This window comes from Phoca vitulina, unplaced genomic scaffold (assembly GCF_004348235.1).
Source record: "Phoca vitulina isolate PV1807 unplaced genomic scaffold, GSC_HSeal_1.0 scaffold3, whole genome shotgun sequence".
NCBI classification, from domain to species: Eukaryota; Metazoa; Chordata; class Mammalia; order Carnivora; family Phocidae; genus Phoca; species Phoca vitulina.
The window spans coordinates 48,969,996-48,989,376 of NW_022589706.1; the positions used below are offsets into that span (position 1 = coordinate 48,969,996).

The 19,381-nt window shown below is 35.8% G+C and overlaps 1 pseudogene; it reads left to right on the forward strand.

Annotated features, from left to right (window-relative positions):
* Nucleotides 1-6,397: 6,397 nt before the first annotated feature.
* On the forward strand, nucleotides 6,398-6,522 carry LOC116630377 (annotated as a pseudogene).
* The last annotated feature ends 12,859 nt before the right edge of the window (nucleotides 6,523-19,381 follow it).

Genomic DNA, 19,381 nt, shown 5'->3' on the forward strand with positions numbered 1-19,381 from the left:
CTAGAACCCAGAAACTAGACACACATTGACAAACAAGATAAAAAATGTAAGGAAATCTGTTGTGTTTTGGCTGCTTTGTCTTTCTTTTAGTATTTACCCCTTCCACAGTGAATATAGTCTTGGGGGCCTCGGAGTGTAATGGAAGTCTACTGCATTTGATCTTGTTAAGGAAGTCAGGGAAGGCTTCCCCAAGGAATTTAATCTGAAGCTGAGCCAAAACATGAGAAGAAAACAATTAAGCAATGAAGAGAAGGAAGGGTCGTCCAGGCTGAGTGAATCTCACATACAAAGGCTCTGTGATGGTTAATACAAGGGTCAAAAAGAAGGCCTATGTTGCTCCACAGAGAGCTTTAGGGAACACAGTCATACGAATGAGATTGGAATAGAAGGGACAAAACCATGCAGCCTTGAGGGCTATGTTAAAGAATTTTGTCCTTATAAAAAAATCACTGGATACGCTATGAAACCTCAAATGTAGCATGTTGGAGGGGAAGCTGTCTTCAGCTTGAACTCTGATTTCTCCCCCTTTATTTCCTATCTTTTAGTGAAAGGTGTCCTCCATCCACAGTCTAAAACAGAAACTTGGAGGCTTCCAGATTCAGCTTGTCACTAAAGTCAGTCTCTTCTACTTCGTACACATGCCTCGAATTTATGTCATTTCTATTACTGCTGTTTAATTCAGATCTCATCATTTTTTCTTAATTTACATTATTAGAATTCTTCCCTGTTCTCTAGCTCAGACTCCCTCTAATCCATCCTCCTTGCTGCTCAAGTCACCTTTTAATATTATTAATATAATCACATTAATTCCCTTCTTAGAATCCTTCAGAGTAACACTGACTTTTGGTTTGGATTTCTTAGTTTATTGTAGAAGTCACACCTAAATCTTTATTCTGTCTTACAAGCTCTTTAAATACACCTTGATTTCAATACTGAGCTTCTTACAACATAAATGAGACCTATTGTTTCATGCCTACATGATGTTCCCCTAACTTGGGTTCCCTTTTCCAGCCTTATCAAGATAAAAATACCTCAACTTCAAGACTCAACTAAAGCATTACCTCCTCAAGAAAGACTTATTCACTCATCCCCCTCTGGTGCCATCAACTTTTAATAGTGTACTAGAAATGTTTAGTGATGGTTGGTTTTAAGGTTCATCACTTCAACCAGATTACAATCTAATTGAGTGCAGGGGCTATCATATTTATCATTATATCTCTAGCACCCAGAGCAATGCTTGAATCATCAAGAAACTTAATAATTCTTTGTCAAACTAGTTTTACATGAAAATTCATTTAATTTTATAATAATCTTTTGCAGTAAACAATTTTAAAGTTATTAAATTTGAAATTATGACTCAGAGAAGGTATCTTGCTCAAGCAACAATTCTTCAATTAATAAGGAGCTCCCTTCCCCTGTGTAATAAAAAGCCATTATTTATATTATAGATAGCTCTTTAATTTCTGAGACATGATTTAGCCTCTGTTTACTATCTCCTCATGGGCCATTATTAACATTAAACATAATGTTATGGATAAGTATAACTCAATTTGAGGGCGTCACTGTGAAGAGTCCATATACAATATATGTGATACATAATATTAGAATATTCCAATATTAATGACAATAGTAATGTATAAAATTCCTATAATTTCAGGCCAATATCATCTCTTTATATACAGACACAGTACTCCTAACATCACTGAATAATTTTGTGAAGTTTAAAACTTTGAACAGTGATGAATGAGTAAAAAAAATGCAACCTTATTAATCCCTTAGGTATAGAGAGTTTTCAGGGAAAACTCATGCAACTTTGTATCAGTTGCTCAGGGAAGTTCTCACTGAAAGAGTGACATTTGAACAAACATCTGAAAAAGGAAAGCCCACTTAGCACCCTAAAAAAGAGAAATCAGACCAGTAGAGATTGACATACCATGAAAAACTGAGACCCAAATAAGGTCAAGGGAAAAGAGAGTTTGAAGAGGGAAGGAGGAAGAACAGCTCAAATGCTACAGAGTGATTATATAAGATCAAGACTGAAGAACACTTATTAGTTTTCATGATTTTTTATAGCAGTTTCAAGGGAAGGGAAGGAGCAAAGAAAAATATAAAACAAAACAACAACCCCATATTCAGCAAGTTGAAGAGCAACAAAGAGGTAAGAATTCGAGAGAAATGGATACATATGAACAAACTTTTTCAATAAAATGACATTTGCATTACTCTACACTGAGTCCATCAAGAAATTACGTTTCCATTCTCTTGGAAATGTGTCCACATTTTACCATTCTTCATTCCCTACAGGGCTATCCCTAATCTAAACCACCAGCCTCTCTTTTCTGGACACTAATTGGCCATTCTGCTTGTAATCTTGCCTTTTTTGAGTCTATTAGCCACACAGGAGCAAGAATATTCTAGTTAAAATATCACTTCTCAAATCAAAACCCACCAGTAGCTTCCCTTTCACTCACAGTCTCTGCAATGGTCACAATACCCTACATGATCTGTCCCCTACTACCACCTTGTTGACTTGAAATTCTACAACTGCCTACTTCCCTCACTCAATTCCAGCCATACGGGCCTTTTCATAGTCTTCCAATAAGTCAAAGGTGGTCTTGCCCAAGGGCCTTTGTGCATGCTGTTCCTGCTGCTTGAAATACTGTGTCCTTCGGGTATTTCTGTAATTTGCTCCTCCCTTTCCTTCAGGTCTTTGCACAAATAGTACTCTTTCAGTGAGGTCTTCCCTGAGCAACTATATATAAAACTGCAAACTCCTCAACCTTGGTCTCTCTCTACATACCTCCCCTGCTCTTCTCTTTTTCCCTAGTACTTATCATTATATAAAATTTTATTTTATTTACTTCTTAGTTTATCATATGTCTCCACACACTATAACATTAGCTTCATCAAAGCAGGGATTTGTATCTGCTTTATTAACCGTTGTGTCTGCAGCACCTAGAATATGCCAGTCATATCATGGGTACTGAATTAGTATCTGTTAAAGAAATGAAAGGGTGGATGTCAAGAGAAAGAAAAAGATTAACTAGAGGAAGCAAAGATTTATGGAAGGATTTTATAAACATAGGCAATACTATAATGTGTATATATACTGATGAAAATGAGACGAAAGTAAAATGTTGAAGATACAGGAAAACTAGAAAATTACTGACAAAACAAAGAACCCAAAGCAGCAAAGCAGTAAGAAATTAGGAAGGCAAAAATGAAGAGGGGGAAATCGGAGGGGGAGATGAACCATGAGAGACTATGGACTCTGAGAAACAAACTGAGGGTTCTAGAGGGGAGGGAGGTGGGGGGATGGGTTAGCCTGGTGATGGGTATTGAAGAGGGCACATATTGAATGGAGCACTGGGTGTTATATGCAAACAAGGAATCATGGAACACTACATCAAAAAAAAATAAATTAATTTAAAAAAAAAAGAAAAGAAAGAAAAAAAAAGTGAATAGAATGGTGCCTAATCTATGCTTACTGGGATTCAGTGTTCACTGCTCCTCATTGTTCTCAGAAATTAACTTAAATGCAAAAATGAGATTAAAACAACTTGTGGTATGTCAAAAATAAGTTAACATGTTTTTCATTGTATTTTCATGAAAAGAAACTTTGTCATACAAACAGATATTATGCACTATCCCTAAGAATTATACTGATCAGTTGGTATCACAGTAACATGTTTAAATATGTACAGAATGGTTTCTATAAAAATACCATTTTATTCATGATTTTTAGGAGACCTACCAAAGAATTCAGATCACCATCAAACCAAATCCAAGTCCAATTGTTAGAAATGATCAACACTTTTTTAAAGATATTTGCTGGGTTAATGGGAGATTAAAGGAGACCCATTGTTATTCCATCTGGATCCAGCATTTCACAAATTAACATAAAAGCTTAAATAAAAATGATTTCCTTCTTTACTATCTGCGAAATAAAATCAAAGAACTCAAACATAACATCAAGTAAACTGTCCTCAAACCAATTTCACATGCCTAGTAGGCCTGATTAGTTTTGACAGCATGTAAAGAGATTTGTTGAGGGGTTCAAACACTTGGCATCAGATATGGCTCTTCTGCCTACCTTGTCTATTTGCATTTTCCAAGCATACTTCCAAGAATTTTACATTCTTCCTCTGAAAGTATATCCCATCCTCTCTAATAGCACTTTCACTACTTCACTATATCAAGCCCTTGTCACCCCTCTCAGGGACCACTACAGCAGCCTCCTTATCAAATGCCTAGATTTTTGGTTCTTAAAGTGATTACACTATAGATCTCATACAGTTATGGTATCTTCTGTGGAAGTTTTAATGACAGTAGAGCTCCATGTTGATCAAACTCCACAAATGTCATGTAGAATCACAAATTAACCTGAAGTTGGCTGTGGATGGCATGTCCTGTAGAGAAACCCTTAGAATAATTAAAATAATTTATAAGCCATTTGATCAGATATTTTCTTTGGGAAAAAGTAACATTATTCCAAAAAGTAAGTATCCTTTTGTCTTGATAGATACATGCATATATACATACATACATAGTTGTGACATCTTTTACCCCAGAACTATTTTCCTTCAGTACTCCCACAGAGTATCACCACACATCTGATTGGCTAATAAGGAATCTGAGTGTCATTATGTCACTTAACATGCTATTGGCTGAAAATAATAAAAATCCTGACTAAAACTGGCTTAGACACTAACTTAACACCCCTCGTTAGCACTAGCTCCTCTTCTCTGTAGTTTTCTTGAAATTATCTTCCTTTACATGTTGGCTTCATGCCCAGACTAAAAGAAAGGTGTTGGCAGCAGGCTTAAACATCACTTCCAGACATGACAATATCCTGAAGAGAAAAAGGGACCATGTCTTCCACATCTCCCACTTAGAAATGAGAAAACTTTCAAAAGACCTCCATAATGGATTGGATTTTGTCCCACAAAAAGATATCTGTGACTGGGATGCTATTTAGAAATAAGGTCTTTGCAGGGCACCTGGGTAGCTCAGTTGGTTAAGTGTCCCACTCTTCGTTTCACCTCAGTCCGTGCTCTTGCAGCCTTGTGATCAAGCCCCACCTGGGGCTCTGTGCGCAGTGCAGAGTCTGCTTCAGATTCTCTCTCCCTTTCCCTCTCCCTACTTCTCGTGCCTTCTTTCTCTCACATTCTCAAATAAATAAAAAAAAAAAAGGAAATCTTTGCAAATGTAATTAGGATGACATCATGTTCAATCCATGAAGAACAATATATCAACATTTTAATTAAAGACAAGCTCTTTAATTAATGATTAGGGTTATTATTGATTATGGTGAGTTCCCCAAACCAATGACTGTTGTCTTTTTTTTTTTTTAAAGATTGTATTTATTTGACTGAGAGATAGAAAGAGCACAAGTAGGCAGAGTGGCAGGCAGAGGGAGAGGGAGAAGCAGACTCCCCGCTGAGCAGGGAGCCCGATGTGGGACTCGATCCCAGGACCCTGGGACCATGACCTGAGCCGAAGGCAGACGCTTAACGACTGAGCCACCCAGGCGCCCCCCAATGACTGTTGTCTTTATAAGAATATCATGTGAACACCAAGAAACAGAGGAGATACACAAGAGAAAAGGTCATGTGAAGACAGAGTCAGAGATTGGAGGGATCCAGCTGCAAGCCAAGGAATGCCAAGGATTGTGAGCAACCACCAGATGATAGGAGAGAGGCATGGAACAGATTCTTCTCTCAGAGCCTTCACCCTATGGATACCTTGATTTCATACTTCTAGCCCCCAGAACTGTGAGAGAATCAATTTTTGTTGTTTTAAGCTACTCACATTGTGGTAATTTGTTACAGCAACCTTAGGAAACCAATACAATGTTCAAGCCTATGTTCTTGTGGATCACATTTCCAGGATTGGGTCACAAATCCATTCCTAAACAAATCACTGGAAAGGAAAATGGATTGGGACCATTGGTTTGACCTAGTCGTTTGTGGTAGAAAGAACTGTGGGGACTCAACCACAAGGACCACTACAGTCAGTCACCTTTTACTTCTCCCTCTTCCTTACTACCTTCAGATGCAGTTACCAAGCTCCATAGATTGTGCTTTGTAACTCTCTTTTGTATGCATGCCTTTCTTTTAATTCATATTTTACCTTTTGACTCTTCAAAGCATTCATGTTTCAAAAATCAAAATATTACAAAACAAAATAGAAAACTACAAACATCCACCCAGAAGTTTCCCTCCACCCATGCCCCATTCCTTCTGTTCAACCACTATCCCACACCTGGTTAAACACTTATTAGTTTCTTATATATTTTTCTAGTATTTCCTTATGCAAATATTTTTAAAAGAATATAATGCCCTTAACATAAAACATAGCACTTTGGTTCTTATTTTTTTAACCTCAACTCTAAATAAGCTTTGCACAGTGGCAGTATCATAGCCAATGAGGTTTATCCAAGGCGTGATTATTGCTAATTGAAAACTTTTCCCAATAACCTCAACTCTATTCTGGAGATCTTTTCTCTAAATATCTTGGATATCCTTCTACATTTTTCATCCCTTTGACCATTCTCCCACTTTAAGCCACAATATTTCTCTCCTGGGGGAGTGCAACTGTCTCCAAGTGAAAAGGTTGCATTCAGTGTTGGCCCAAACAGCAGCAATAGTGATCTTTCTAAACTTTCATCTGTTCCTGTCACCTTACTTGAAAGGCACTGATGATAAAGTCTACCTAAGACCAGCTACACAACTTGCATGTCCCAGAACGAAGTGATAATGTGGGACCCCTGGTTCAAAAAGAATTTCAAGATGATGATAACAGAGCATGGAAAGAAGCATGGGATTCTTCTAAACAAGGAGTCCTGTGTAACTGGCACAGGTCTCACATCAATAAAGTGATTCTTGAGTCTACATATTATTTATAAATTATACTAATCATATTAGTATAACATATTAGTATAAATTTCCTAATCCTATAGTCAAGTTCCCTTGACATTCTGTGCCACAACCACCCTAAGATTATGTCAACTTCTTATGCCCTAGATTTTTCTCTCACCTATCACTTCCATGCACTACTCTCTCCTCACCTTTCCTGCTTCTTCACCTAAGTCTCTGTATCCTTCAGGTCTTGGCTAGTATTTTACTTCCTCTGGGAGACCCTCTGTGAATCCTTAAACTTAAGGTAAGAGTCCCCCTACTACATGCCACAAAGCCCCCTATAATCTAACTCATAACCCACATCTGAAATAAGTAACCTATGTCTGTTTGACCTAATGTTAATGTTTTCTAATACTTACTGAGTGCTTACTATGTGCCCACAGGCAGGGACTAGGGTGAAGTGAGTGAGGCACTTGTCTTGGGGTACCAAAAAACTATATAAATAAGGAGTGCCAAGAAAATCATATAAATAAGTTTCATAATATTTTGATATGATATTTTTTAAAATGATAATTATATTAACATTTTAATTAAAAACAAACTCTTTAGTGTTCTTAATTAAAGATAGTTTTACTGATTTTTCTTTTTGCCTCAGTCTACAATATGGCTCTATACTAGTGCCCAGCATTGTGCTGAGCCCTCTACATACTTAAAACTAATCCTCAAAATAGTTCTATTACAAAGAGATCATCATTATCCTTCTTTTACAAATGACGCATCCTTAGGCATAAAGAGGCTAAGCAACTATGTCAGTGCCATGGCTAAGGAGTGGGACTGAGATTCACACTCTCGTCAGCCTGTCTCCATGGTCCCTATTCTTAATCACTGCTAAATTACCTCCTGGGAGGTGGATAATTGAAAAGTTTGCCATATACTTTCTATTTTAAATACATGTTTAGGCATAAATTACCTGACCCCAAGACACTTCTTAAGGGGGAAAAAAGAAATGGCATGAGAGAACATTTATAAAAATAAAAACATTTTTACTTAGGTTACTGGGTTAAAATGAAATGAGTTGGTAGTATTTTAGTCATTTGCTAAATTTCAAATTCCAGTTCCTTCATTCTTACAACAATGTGTTTTTTAATTTTTTTTAAGACTTTATTTATTTATTTGAGAGAGAGAGACAAAGAGAGAGAGAGTACAAGCAGAAGGAGGGGCAGAGGGAGAGGGAGAAGCAGACTCCACACTGAGCAGGGAGCCTGATGCAGCGCTCGATCCCAAGACCCTGGGATCATGACCTGAGCTGAAAGCAGATGCTTAACTGACTCAGCCACACAGGTACCCCTATTTTTAAAAATCTTAAAAATCTTCATGTAAGAAATATTCAGTCAATAAAAATATGTCTGTATTAAAAAATATATCTATTCCAGTTAACATAGAAATTATATCCATATGTTAATTTGTCTTTGGGGGCCAAAATTACGTTAAATAAATTTTTTTCCTATACTGTATGGGTGATCATCTTTCAATTAGAATTAGTCATGTGATTTAGTGAAAAGAGATAAAACAAATGAAATTTTGTTACATTAAGGATAAACAATGTTCCTAATTTTTTACAGTTTTTCATCTCACTCCTTGGACATCTTGTTTGCCAGGTAATTGTATTCTTATATCCATTTTTGTTGTTTTCTTAATATTACAAAATAAATTAAAAAATAATGGTAATTTTATTAATGGTATATCCCCTCCTATGTGTTTGAAAAATGGCTCTTTTGGTGATTGTTTCATTCTTTCAAAGATCATTATGGAATAAGGAGAGATTAAATGTTTCCATTTGCATTTTATACTTGAGAAAATAGATATGCAAAAAGGCTCAGTGACTTACCCCAGATGACTCAGAAATCAACATAATATTTGGCTATTATAGCCAAATGTTCATATTGTAATCTAATTCTGAACCTTAGGAAGGTGAAAAGGAGCAAAGGGTTTCTGATTAAAAGAAAAGAGAATATGTAACAAGTGGGAGGGCTGAGAGGAGACCATAAGCCTGGGACACTTAGAGGACTGTAAATTCTGTAAACAAAACTATTTGCATAATAATGTTACACACAATGGATTCATAATATTCTATTTTTACAACCACACATTTAAATAGGGAATATACACAGGAAAAAAAATCGATACCACACAATAACAAAATTATGGAACAGGAATTCATATCCATGTCTTTGACCCCAAGATTCTTTTCCTTTTAATCATACCACAGAACTGAAGAACTACTTGCCACATTTCTTAGTAAATGATGGAATCTTAAGGTACTGCAAATCATTTTACCTAAATCTTTAAAAATTATTTAGATGTTAATATGAAAATAAGAATGAAAAATTTTAAATTTAATAGAAATGCAACTATTAAAATTTAGCTTCAGATATTTGGGTAATTTTTATCTATTTGTAGGTTAGGTGAGGTGTAAATTACTAAGCAAATACACTTACCTACTCTAATTTTTGCTTGACATCATTTTTGCTTATCATTCAATAAAGTAGCCCATGTGCATAATTCTGAGGAAAAGAGACTGAAAGCTGAAAGTTCTAAACATTTCTCAGTTCAAAAATCTCTAGAGGGCGCCTGGGTGGCTCAGTTGGTTAAACGACTGCCTTCGGCTCAGGTCATGATCCTGGAGTCCCTGGATCGAGTCCCACATCGGGCTCCCTGCTCAGCAGGGAGTCTGCTTCTCCCTCTCCCGCTCCCCCCTCTTGTGCTCTCTCTCTCAAATAAATAAATAAAATCTTTAAAAAAAAAAAAAAAAAATCTCTAGAAAATAGAAACTGAAGCAAGGATTAAGTAAGAGTGATTAATTATTTGGGTGGGAGCAACCCAGGGCAGTGAGAGTGAAGGAAAGTAGAATTGGGCATGAAGAATGTCAAACAACGCAAAGTGATGCATTTCTGGACCAGCCACTGCTTCATGAGGAGCCATGAACAGGCACACCTGATTCTTTAGTAGAAGCATCTGCACAACCATGCAGAATATCTCTGGAAAGTTGTAAAAAAAAAAAAAAAAATGTGCCTTAGAACATTCCAGTGGAAGAGGAACAAAAGTAGGTATAAATCTTCATAGGTCCTGCCCATCTCTTGTTTTCCACTTTTAAAGTTGCCCCTCTAGAATGCAACCCCTCACATGTCTGGGTTGTATCCTACTCCTTAGCAATCTCTTGAGAAGTATAATCCCATGCCCCATGTATGGCTGGTAGGTTCTAGGCAGTTCAACCATACAAGTGCACAAGGAGTAAATCAACCATGACAGTGGCAGAAGGAAAGCAAGAAGTTGGCTACATTTATTCCTTTTCACTCTTTTTCATTTTTGCTCCTCTGAGTAAATAACTTTTACTACCCTGTCTTCAAGTTCACTAATCCTTTTTTCCACTTGATCCAGTCTGTTATTTAACCCTCTATTAATTTTTCAGTTCAATTACTGTATTCTTCATCTCTAGGATTTGTTTGCTATTTTTTTTCCTATCTCTTTGTTGAAATTCTCAATTTGTCCATGCACTGCTTTCCTGATCTCAGTAAGCATTGCAGCCATTATTTTGAACTCGACTGGGTAACTCACTTATTTCCATTTCATTAACATTGGTTTCTGGAGATTTATTCTTTTGTTTGGAACATATTCCTGTTTCCTCATTTTCTTTAATTATGTTGATTTCTGTGCTTTAGATAGAATAGCCACCTTCCCAGTCTTAACAGACTGGTCTCATGTAAGATATGAACTTTGTCAATCAGCCTGGCCTAAGTTCCTGAGTTCCTCCCTCAAACTTTTGTGATCATCCAAGTCACCATCTTTGTTCTTAGTAGTTCCCAATAGTTGAGAGTGCACCAAGACCCATCAGTATCCCCAACCGTAGGATTGTGGTCAGCACTTAGATGCTGGCTGATCAGAAATCAGACCCTCAGGCTACAGTTTGTAAAGTATACAATAAAATCGCTTCCAGAAAAAACTGGTAGGTGAATTTTTTCATCTGCTCCCTCTGTGCTGAGCCTTGATGGGTATAGCCATCATGAGTGCTAGCATGCCCATTGAGAGCTACTTGTTTTCTATAGTCCTATGGGTCTTATAGACTTTGGCTTCATTGGCTTTCAGAGGTAGATGTTTTGGGGGCCCATACTTCGGGTGGGAGCCTTAAAAGTTGAGGTGCCAAATGAACAGATCAAACTCTTTTACTTCTCAAAAGGAGCAGAGAGTTGGAGATTCCCTCCCATTTATATGGCACTGTGCCAGGGTGGGTTTTGTGGCAAGAGTACATCCCCACACTTTCCTACTTGTTTCGATGTGGGTACTTTCCCTTTCACCCAATGTGTAGGACTCAGCTAATTTCTGGATTTCTCTCAGAGAGAACTACTCCATGTGTAGCTGTATACTTAGTGTGTCCACGGGAAGAGGGAAATTCAAGAACCTCCTATGTCATATCTTGGTCCAGAGTCTAATGTTATTAATTTGGATTATCTTAGTTTTCTTATTTAGTTGGTATTTAATTTTAAATTTATTTAGGTTTTATAATTATAAGATCTTTAATCATTAGGATTTATATTTGATTTACAGGTACACATATTTATGTGGTATTAAAAATAATTTGCATCCACACCAGGAATCCAAGAGAATTGTAATAGTTTCTTTAAAAGTGTTTCATATTTTATTTCAGCTTGAAATATGCTGTAATACACTATTGTCAAGTTAATTTTCCTAAAGCATAGCTCCAATTATGTCATTCTCTGATATAAAATCATTGTTTTTCAATGCCCATAAAATTAAGCTCAAATTTATGAATCTGGCATTCCTGTATATATGTTCCCCTTTATTATACTAGGACTCATCTTTGTTTTCTAAACTTCACCTCCCCATACATGCACATAGACACAACATACTCATACTGTCTTCTTTTATATTTTGTTTGGTCACAATTGCCTCATGACCAATACCATCCATGCATTAAGATCCATGATACCTTGCCTGATTCTCCAAGCACTTGGACCTGACATTCCATTAGATTCCCTGTGACATTTTGTGCATACCATTCTTATGGCATTTAGCATATATGCTTTATATTATGGTTGCTTGTGTACATACTTTAACAGGTCATCTTATCTTCATCTGTGTATCCTTTAATGGGCCTAGATTGGTATTTTTTACAGGTTATCTGTTCAATAAATACTCATTAAGCTAATGTAAGACCCAAACAAAATTAGCTGCTCACACATTTGAAAATGCCTATGTACTGTGAAAGTAATCACCATGAAATTATTGATGGCTGAAAATGAGGCAAGTAAGGGAAGCTCCAGAAGAGTGAATTTGTGTGTAATTTGTTGAATACCTAGCAAATAATGACATTCTAAATGCAGGATTTTTATAAGGTAATGGCAAGCACTGGAATCTAGACTGGTGTGTTGGTATTGATTAAGATGACTGATAGAGGAGGGAAAAAAGCAAATAACAACCGAAATAGTTCTTTGTTGGATACCAATTAACTGCTAATCTGTTTGCTCTAATAGGCCACTATTAGAGGAAATGATAAAATTAGCTACACACATAAGAAACATTTATTGCCTACATATTACTTTTGCCCTGAGATCAGTGCAATTCAGCAAGCTTGTACAATAAAATTGTTCACAAAACAGTTTCAAATATCACAAGCTTTTAACCAAACATACTTGAAATCAAGTTTTTTTTAATACTAAAATCTTAAACATTTAAAGAAGTAAAAAAACCTTTTTCTTCAAATGATGTTAGAATACTCTGATTTTTTTTTTTAAACTGAATTGCTTTCTGCATCTAGAATGCTATCTAAATCCCTGCTGATTTATCCTTACACTTTCAGCAGGATTTCTTTCCTCCTGGGCACCAGACAGTCTTAATAATGGCAAATCCTTTCAGTCCCTGGTTGGTGCAGGTGGGGATTTGATTGACAAGGTAATAAAAGTGTTAATGAGACAGTGGCACAGAGATCAATAGTTGCCAATAAGAAAAACAATTCTGATAATTTTGTAGAATTCCCTTAAATCAGTTAAAAATGTTTTGCATCAAAATAGAGACTTTCCATTTTATAATAGATATTTTTTTTCAAGTCTCTGGCAAAGCTGTCATACACATTGCATTAAAGTATAACCATGCCTAGAATGGATATTGTTCATACAATCATGCCTGAATTCCTTTGCTTGTCATTCACAGATTTGGTGGTCTTCAGATAGTGTGTTGTCACAAAAGACTGCAGTCAACTTTTATCTCCTTTACGCAGCAGTTGGGAGACCTAGGGCAAGTTTCTAAACTTCTCTGAGCCTCAGATCCTACATCTGTCAAAAGACTTTAAAAACACTTCCCTTGCAAAGCACTCATGAAGGCTAAATGATGTGAAATATGTAAAGAAGTGAACAGTGACACATAGAAGACATTTTAGAAATGATAGGTATTATTACCTTTAAATGCATATGTTTTCTCTCAGTGAAGACTGGTTTTGAACTTCAAGATTGTTTTTTCTTTCCTTCATCTTGGGAATCCATGATATATTGAATTAATAGGACCACCATTGAATTCAGGAAGTTTAAGTGGATATCTACAATTGTTTTATGGTGTTTTGTTTTCACTTGATCTTTGTTCTATCTTTATTTCATTTTCTATTTCTTTATATTGATTAGCATTTGCTTAATTACAAACTATCTCCAAAATTAGTGACTTAAATGATAAACATTTATTATTTCTCACCATTCTATGGATCCGCTGGGTGTACTTCTGGTCTAGGCCATCCTAGCTGGAGTAGGATGGTGTAGGATGACCTCTTTCATATCTAGCAGTTGGTTTGTTGTCAGGGAAGGCCACAGAGATGATTTGGCCTCATGTAGCTCATCACCTAGCTGACTAGCCCAGTTAATATGCATGCTATAGTCACAGGGGTCCCAACAATAGCAAGAAAAGAAAAGCCCAGTGAGTTGTACTTTTTAAGTCAGCTTCTGTCACAATTGATCTCATCTTATTGATCAAAGTAATTCACATTGTCAATTCAAGGGCAAGAGCATGAAGGACTACTTCTGAGCACACATAGAGAGGTGAATTGTTGAGGCCATTTCTGCAACAAGCTACCATATCCTCACACTCTCTTTACATAGATGTCTTCAAGAAACATGTAAATTTTCCTCAAGAATAATAATTTCCTTCATGTAAAATATTGTCAGAATTAAATATATCAAAAGCTCTTAATATGCCCTTATATTTTGTATTCCCACTGAGTGTCTGATTAGCTTTTAATTATACACTGTGCTAAGAAAGCACATTCGGAAAAAATAGACTCCTTATATTATAGATCACATTTGTTGGAAGCTTTTTGACCAATGGAAAAAATGTTAGTTTTATCTCTGCAGTTTAGAAAGCACGATTTTCATTTCCTTCCTTCCTTCCTTCCTTCCTTCCTTCCTTCCTTCCTTCCTTCCTTCCTTCCTTCCTTCCTTTCTTTTTTTGTTTTTCTTGAAGATATTACTCTAGGGTTAATTATATTTTTCAGTTTTCAAAGGGAACCAACCTATCTCAGAATCTGAGTTGTTCCTATATCTGTGTATTGTACCTTGTTTTTATTTGTCAGTTTTATTCTACATGATATGGCCCTAGAACAAAAAGTGTGTCATCTTCAAAATGGCAAAAAGAACAGGAGAACTGTATTAGTCAGCTCAGGCTGCCATAACAAAATACCACAGACCGTGTGACTTAAACAACAGAAATGTATATGTCACAGTTCTGGAGACTGGCAAGTCCAAAATTTTAAAGCCAGCTGTTCTAAGGTTCATGGTGAGAACACTCTTCTCCCTGTGTCCTCACATGGCAGAGAGAGAGAGAGAGAGAGTTCTGGTGTCTGTTCTCATAAGGACAATACTGATATCATTATCAGGGCACCACCATTATGACCTCATTTAATCTTTAGTGCTTCCTCATAGGCCCTATCACCAAACACAGTCACCCTGGGAGTTAGGGCTTCACATATGAATGTGAGAGTAAAGGAGGGACATAATTCAGTCCACAGCAGAAGACAACTGCTATCTCTACAAGTCAGACTGCAAAGCTAATTCTTCATGTCAAATTTTCCTGTTAGGACTTAAAAACTGATGGTTCTTGCATCATTAGTTAGGTCATAGTTCTCCAAACTGTTAATTATCATATACCTATTGATTTTGAAACTGTGTAGTATAGATCCCGTTTTAAGAATCATCCCTGAGAGAAAAGATGAGAGAATTCTTCATCAGTGCTAGGAAACTGGGGATCTGCAATCTAGGCATTTCTTCTGGAAGAAAGGGAGAAAGGTTCATTTGTCTCTGATTCCTTCCCATTTTTTCCTTCTATAACCCTATCCTCAGCATATTCTAGAATATGGAACAAATTGTAGAAATTGAAATTTTCCTATTGGCTTTGTACTTATTCATTTATTATTTTATTCAAAAAAATGTATTGAGTGTTCTCTAGTGTCAGATGCTGTGCTATAAATAACTAGGTGTACAAATAACATTTATTTGGTCTTTCCATAAATATTGAACAAGCAGCTAATATATGCTAAACACTATTCTAGGCATCTGTGATTAAACAGAAAGAGATTCCTTTCTTCCTGGAGTTTATAGTCTATGGGAGTAAAACAGACAACAAACAATCATTTTTAAAAGTTTAATTATATACATATTAAAAGTTGATAGGTGTCAATAATTACTACAACAGGGTAAGAAGGTAGGAAGTGGAAGGAATGGAGTAAGTTACAAAAATAACTAGTTTAGTATGCCTCATTAGAATGTAAAATCTGGGCCAAAGAAGATGAGAATGTTAGATGAGCAGACATCTGGGGGTAGAACATTAGAAGCAGAAAGAACAACTAGAGCAAAAACTTGAAATCTGGCATGTGCCTAGTGAGTTTCAGAAACAGCAAAGAGGCCAGTGGGGTTGGAGCAGAGTGAGCAAGGGAAAGAGAAAATCATGGTTAAAGGGTCAGATCATGTAAGACCTATAAGCCACTATAAAGTGTGGACTCTGTATAAATTGGAGAGGCATCTCAGTATTTTGAAAGCTGGAATAACATGTTCTGATTCATTTTTAAAGCACTGTCTTTAGATTTATATATTATAAACAGAATATAATTTCATTTTGGTTTTTAATTCAGTCTTATCAGTCTTTAAGTGAAAAATTTATCTCATTCATCTTGATTATAAATTTGGATTTATTACCATCTTATTTTGTATTCTTCATTTGTCCTTTTTTTTCTTCTTGTAGTTGCTTATTTTTCTTTCTTCTTTTAAATTAATTTGATTTTACCCCCAGGTGTGTATTTCTACTTATTCTTAAATAAATTGCAATAATTTTAGTCTTTTAGTTATTTCCCCAGAAATTTTGGCATGCTTATTTAACCTCACCAGTTCTAGCTTTATTTCCCTTCTGACTAGTACAATGACCTTAGAATGCTTGATTCCAATAACTATACTCTTTCCTTGCTTCTATGAAATTATTGTATAAGATTTAATTTCTGTCTTAAGATTTTTATCCTCACTAATTAGACAGTATTGTTATTGTTTTATACAGTCACTGTTCAGATTTTTCCACAGGTTTGCCATTGTTTTACCCACTGAAATTTCATGAATTTAAGATCTTTTCACAATGATCATTTTCCCTCTTCTTAAAGGAGATCTTTTAGAAATTCTTTCAGTTAAAAAACTATTGTTAGTAAAGTCTCAGTTTTCATTTGCCTGAAAAAATATTTCACTCTTGTTCTGAAAAATAAGATTTTGTTCAGTATAGAATCCTAGATTAACAGATATTGCCTTTCCTATTTTGGCTCTATCATTCTACTATCATTTGACTTCCATTGTTGTTATCGAAAGTCAGCTATCATTTAAATTGTCATTCTTTCATATATAATCAGGTTGTCTTTTCTCTAGATGCTTTTACATAATTATCATTGTAATGAATTACATTTTAAATTTCCTAATGAAATCACTGCATTGTCACAATAACCCTATAGGCCATGATTCTAATAATATATTGTTTGATACTATTGTTAACAATGTATGTAGGATTTTTGCTTCATATTAGGATTTGCATTGGCTTTACCCTTTGCATAGAATAATCTGCAATCCCCACATCTGGCTTCGTCTTGCCAATCAGATATTCTCCACTGGACCTTCCTTTTCCAAGCCATCTAAAAAGAACCCCCTTTCACTCTCTGTAACATCACCTTGTTTACATTTCTTGTAACTCTCTTAATTAACAGTATCTTGTCAATATGTTTGCTAATGTGTCCGCTTCTGTACGCCTCCATCCTCCCTTTCTAAACCTCTGTGAGTGCAGAAAATTCTAAGTGAATCCTCTTTGTTCCTCATGAAAAGGGCAAGACAACCCTAAGTTCGTTTGTCCTAACAGCTCAGAGAAAATCAAGTCTTTCAGGTCATTAGATTACCTATTTTTATCTTTTCTTTTAACTGGGAGTGGAGAGTATGCATGTCAGTACATGTCACCAAGCTGCCTGGGTCACAGTTCCTTACTTTGCCACTGTTATGTTAAAAATAAATGCCATAATTAATTTAGTGTATCTATACATATTGCTTAGAACAGTGTTCATTTTACATTGTTAAATAACAGAATAACTTAAATAGTATGACCCTATTTTTCACAGAATAAAAAATATTTGCATGCTCAGATGTATATTTTTTACTCAGAGCTATATAAAACTGTTTAGAGATAGTAGTATAGGAGTAGAGAGGGAGAATTTCAGGTTATTAAAACTTCACCCCAAAAGCTTTAAGCAAATTTGTAATTTTAACTTCCTTTTCTGTTTTAGTAAATTTAGAAAATAATACAAGTTAGCAAAAAGGTCAGACATTCCCCCAAGGATTCCATTAACCAAATCTTATCCATTAGCTTAAAAATAAAACAAACAAAAAATTAGTTACCTAAAAATCTCTGCTTTCTCTACTTTTGGAACTCCATATTTAGCTGTTACTTATAGAAATAAGACACTGAGCTCCCAGCTTTTATTAAACTTTTTCAAAATTCCATTCATTTCTCCAAAATACAACCTCCTATCAGCACTTCAGTGTTTCATATAACCTTTTGCTACCTCATTAATTGGCAAGTACCAGAATCAAGATTAGCCCTTATTCACACATGCAGTCGAGGGAGTTAGCATAACTTTACTTTCAAGACCTTCAAGCCATCATGCCCAGAAATCTGAGAAAGCACTGTTCCAGTCTTCCATTAGTTTGATACCAACAATGAAATGTATAGTACAAGAAGAACCTAACTCTGCACATTTGCTCTGAACAAGGCCATAAAGAAAGAGTATCCATAAAAAGAGGTCTATGTAACTGAATTTCATGGGGGTACAAGAATACATTCTTTTTTATGAGAAATTCTTATGCCTTGGAGCCCAATTGTAACGGACTGCATTTCAACTCTTTCAACTCTTATTACTGGGAAAAAATAAAAGATGGATTACTCTCTGATCTAACAAAACTCAAATGGCTAGCAGATTGAGCTCTGATACCCTTGCTCCATTTTTTGAAATATTTGCAATGCAAATAACTGTTCAAGATTCCTCTGGCTACACTAACATTTATGTGTGTCATGCCAAATAAAATAGCTATTTATGTGTTTAAAGGAGAGCATTTCTTGTTCTGTATGTACACACCTGGGCTCACTTCCCTTGAGAAGATGCCTTAACAGCACTAGTATAACAAGACAATAACAGCAGAATAATAGAGATTTATAGTGATTGTCCAGAAGTCAACAGGGGATGGCTCACACAGTGAGCATAACCATAACAAGTGTCAGTTTTTTCAAGCAGAAAACAAAAGCAGAGCTGCTTGATGCAATCTAATGTTTCACCCAGAAAGCCACACTGAATCTACAGGCTAATCATAGCATGCTCTTGTTCCCAGAATGAAAAAGAAAAGTCATAAAATATTAAACTGTAAGCCCTATAACCCAAATTGCATGTAAAACTCTCATTTTTCAATGTTAATTTTATGGATTTTCATTGCTAAAATCGTTCCTAAAGGTACAAACTAGGCCACAGATTGTTTTGCTTGACCTACACAGTAATAAGAAAATCAGGACATTTCCACGTTTAAAAGTCTAGATTTCCAGCTTCTTTGAATTATCAGAGGATTTAGCAAATTTGGAATGACATTCCTGCATGGTAACAATCAGATCAGCTGAATAACAGCTGCCCCTTTTGTTAGCATTTCTTTTCTAGTTGAGCACATACCCTACTACTCCCTATTGTCTTTCATCTCCTAAGCTTTTACTAATTTATAAACAGTCATTACTTGTCTGACACCTCTTTGGCATTTGAGTTTGCATTCCCCAGTACAGATAAATCCTCTCTATTACTGCTCCAGAGTTAGGCTTTATCATCAAGAATTTCACATCCCAGGAAAAGCTTTGAAATAGACATTATGGTGTGAAGGAATTTGCAAGGCATACTAGCTAAGGTTTAGAGCTTTCAA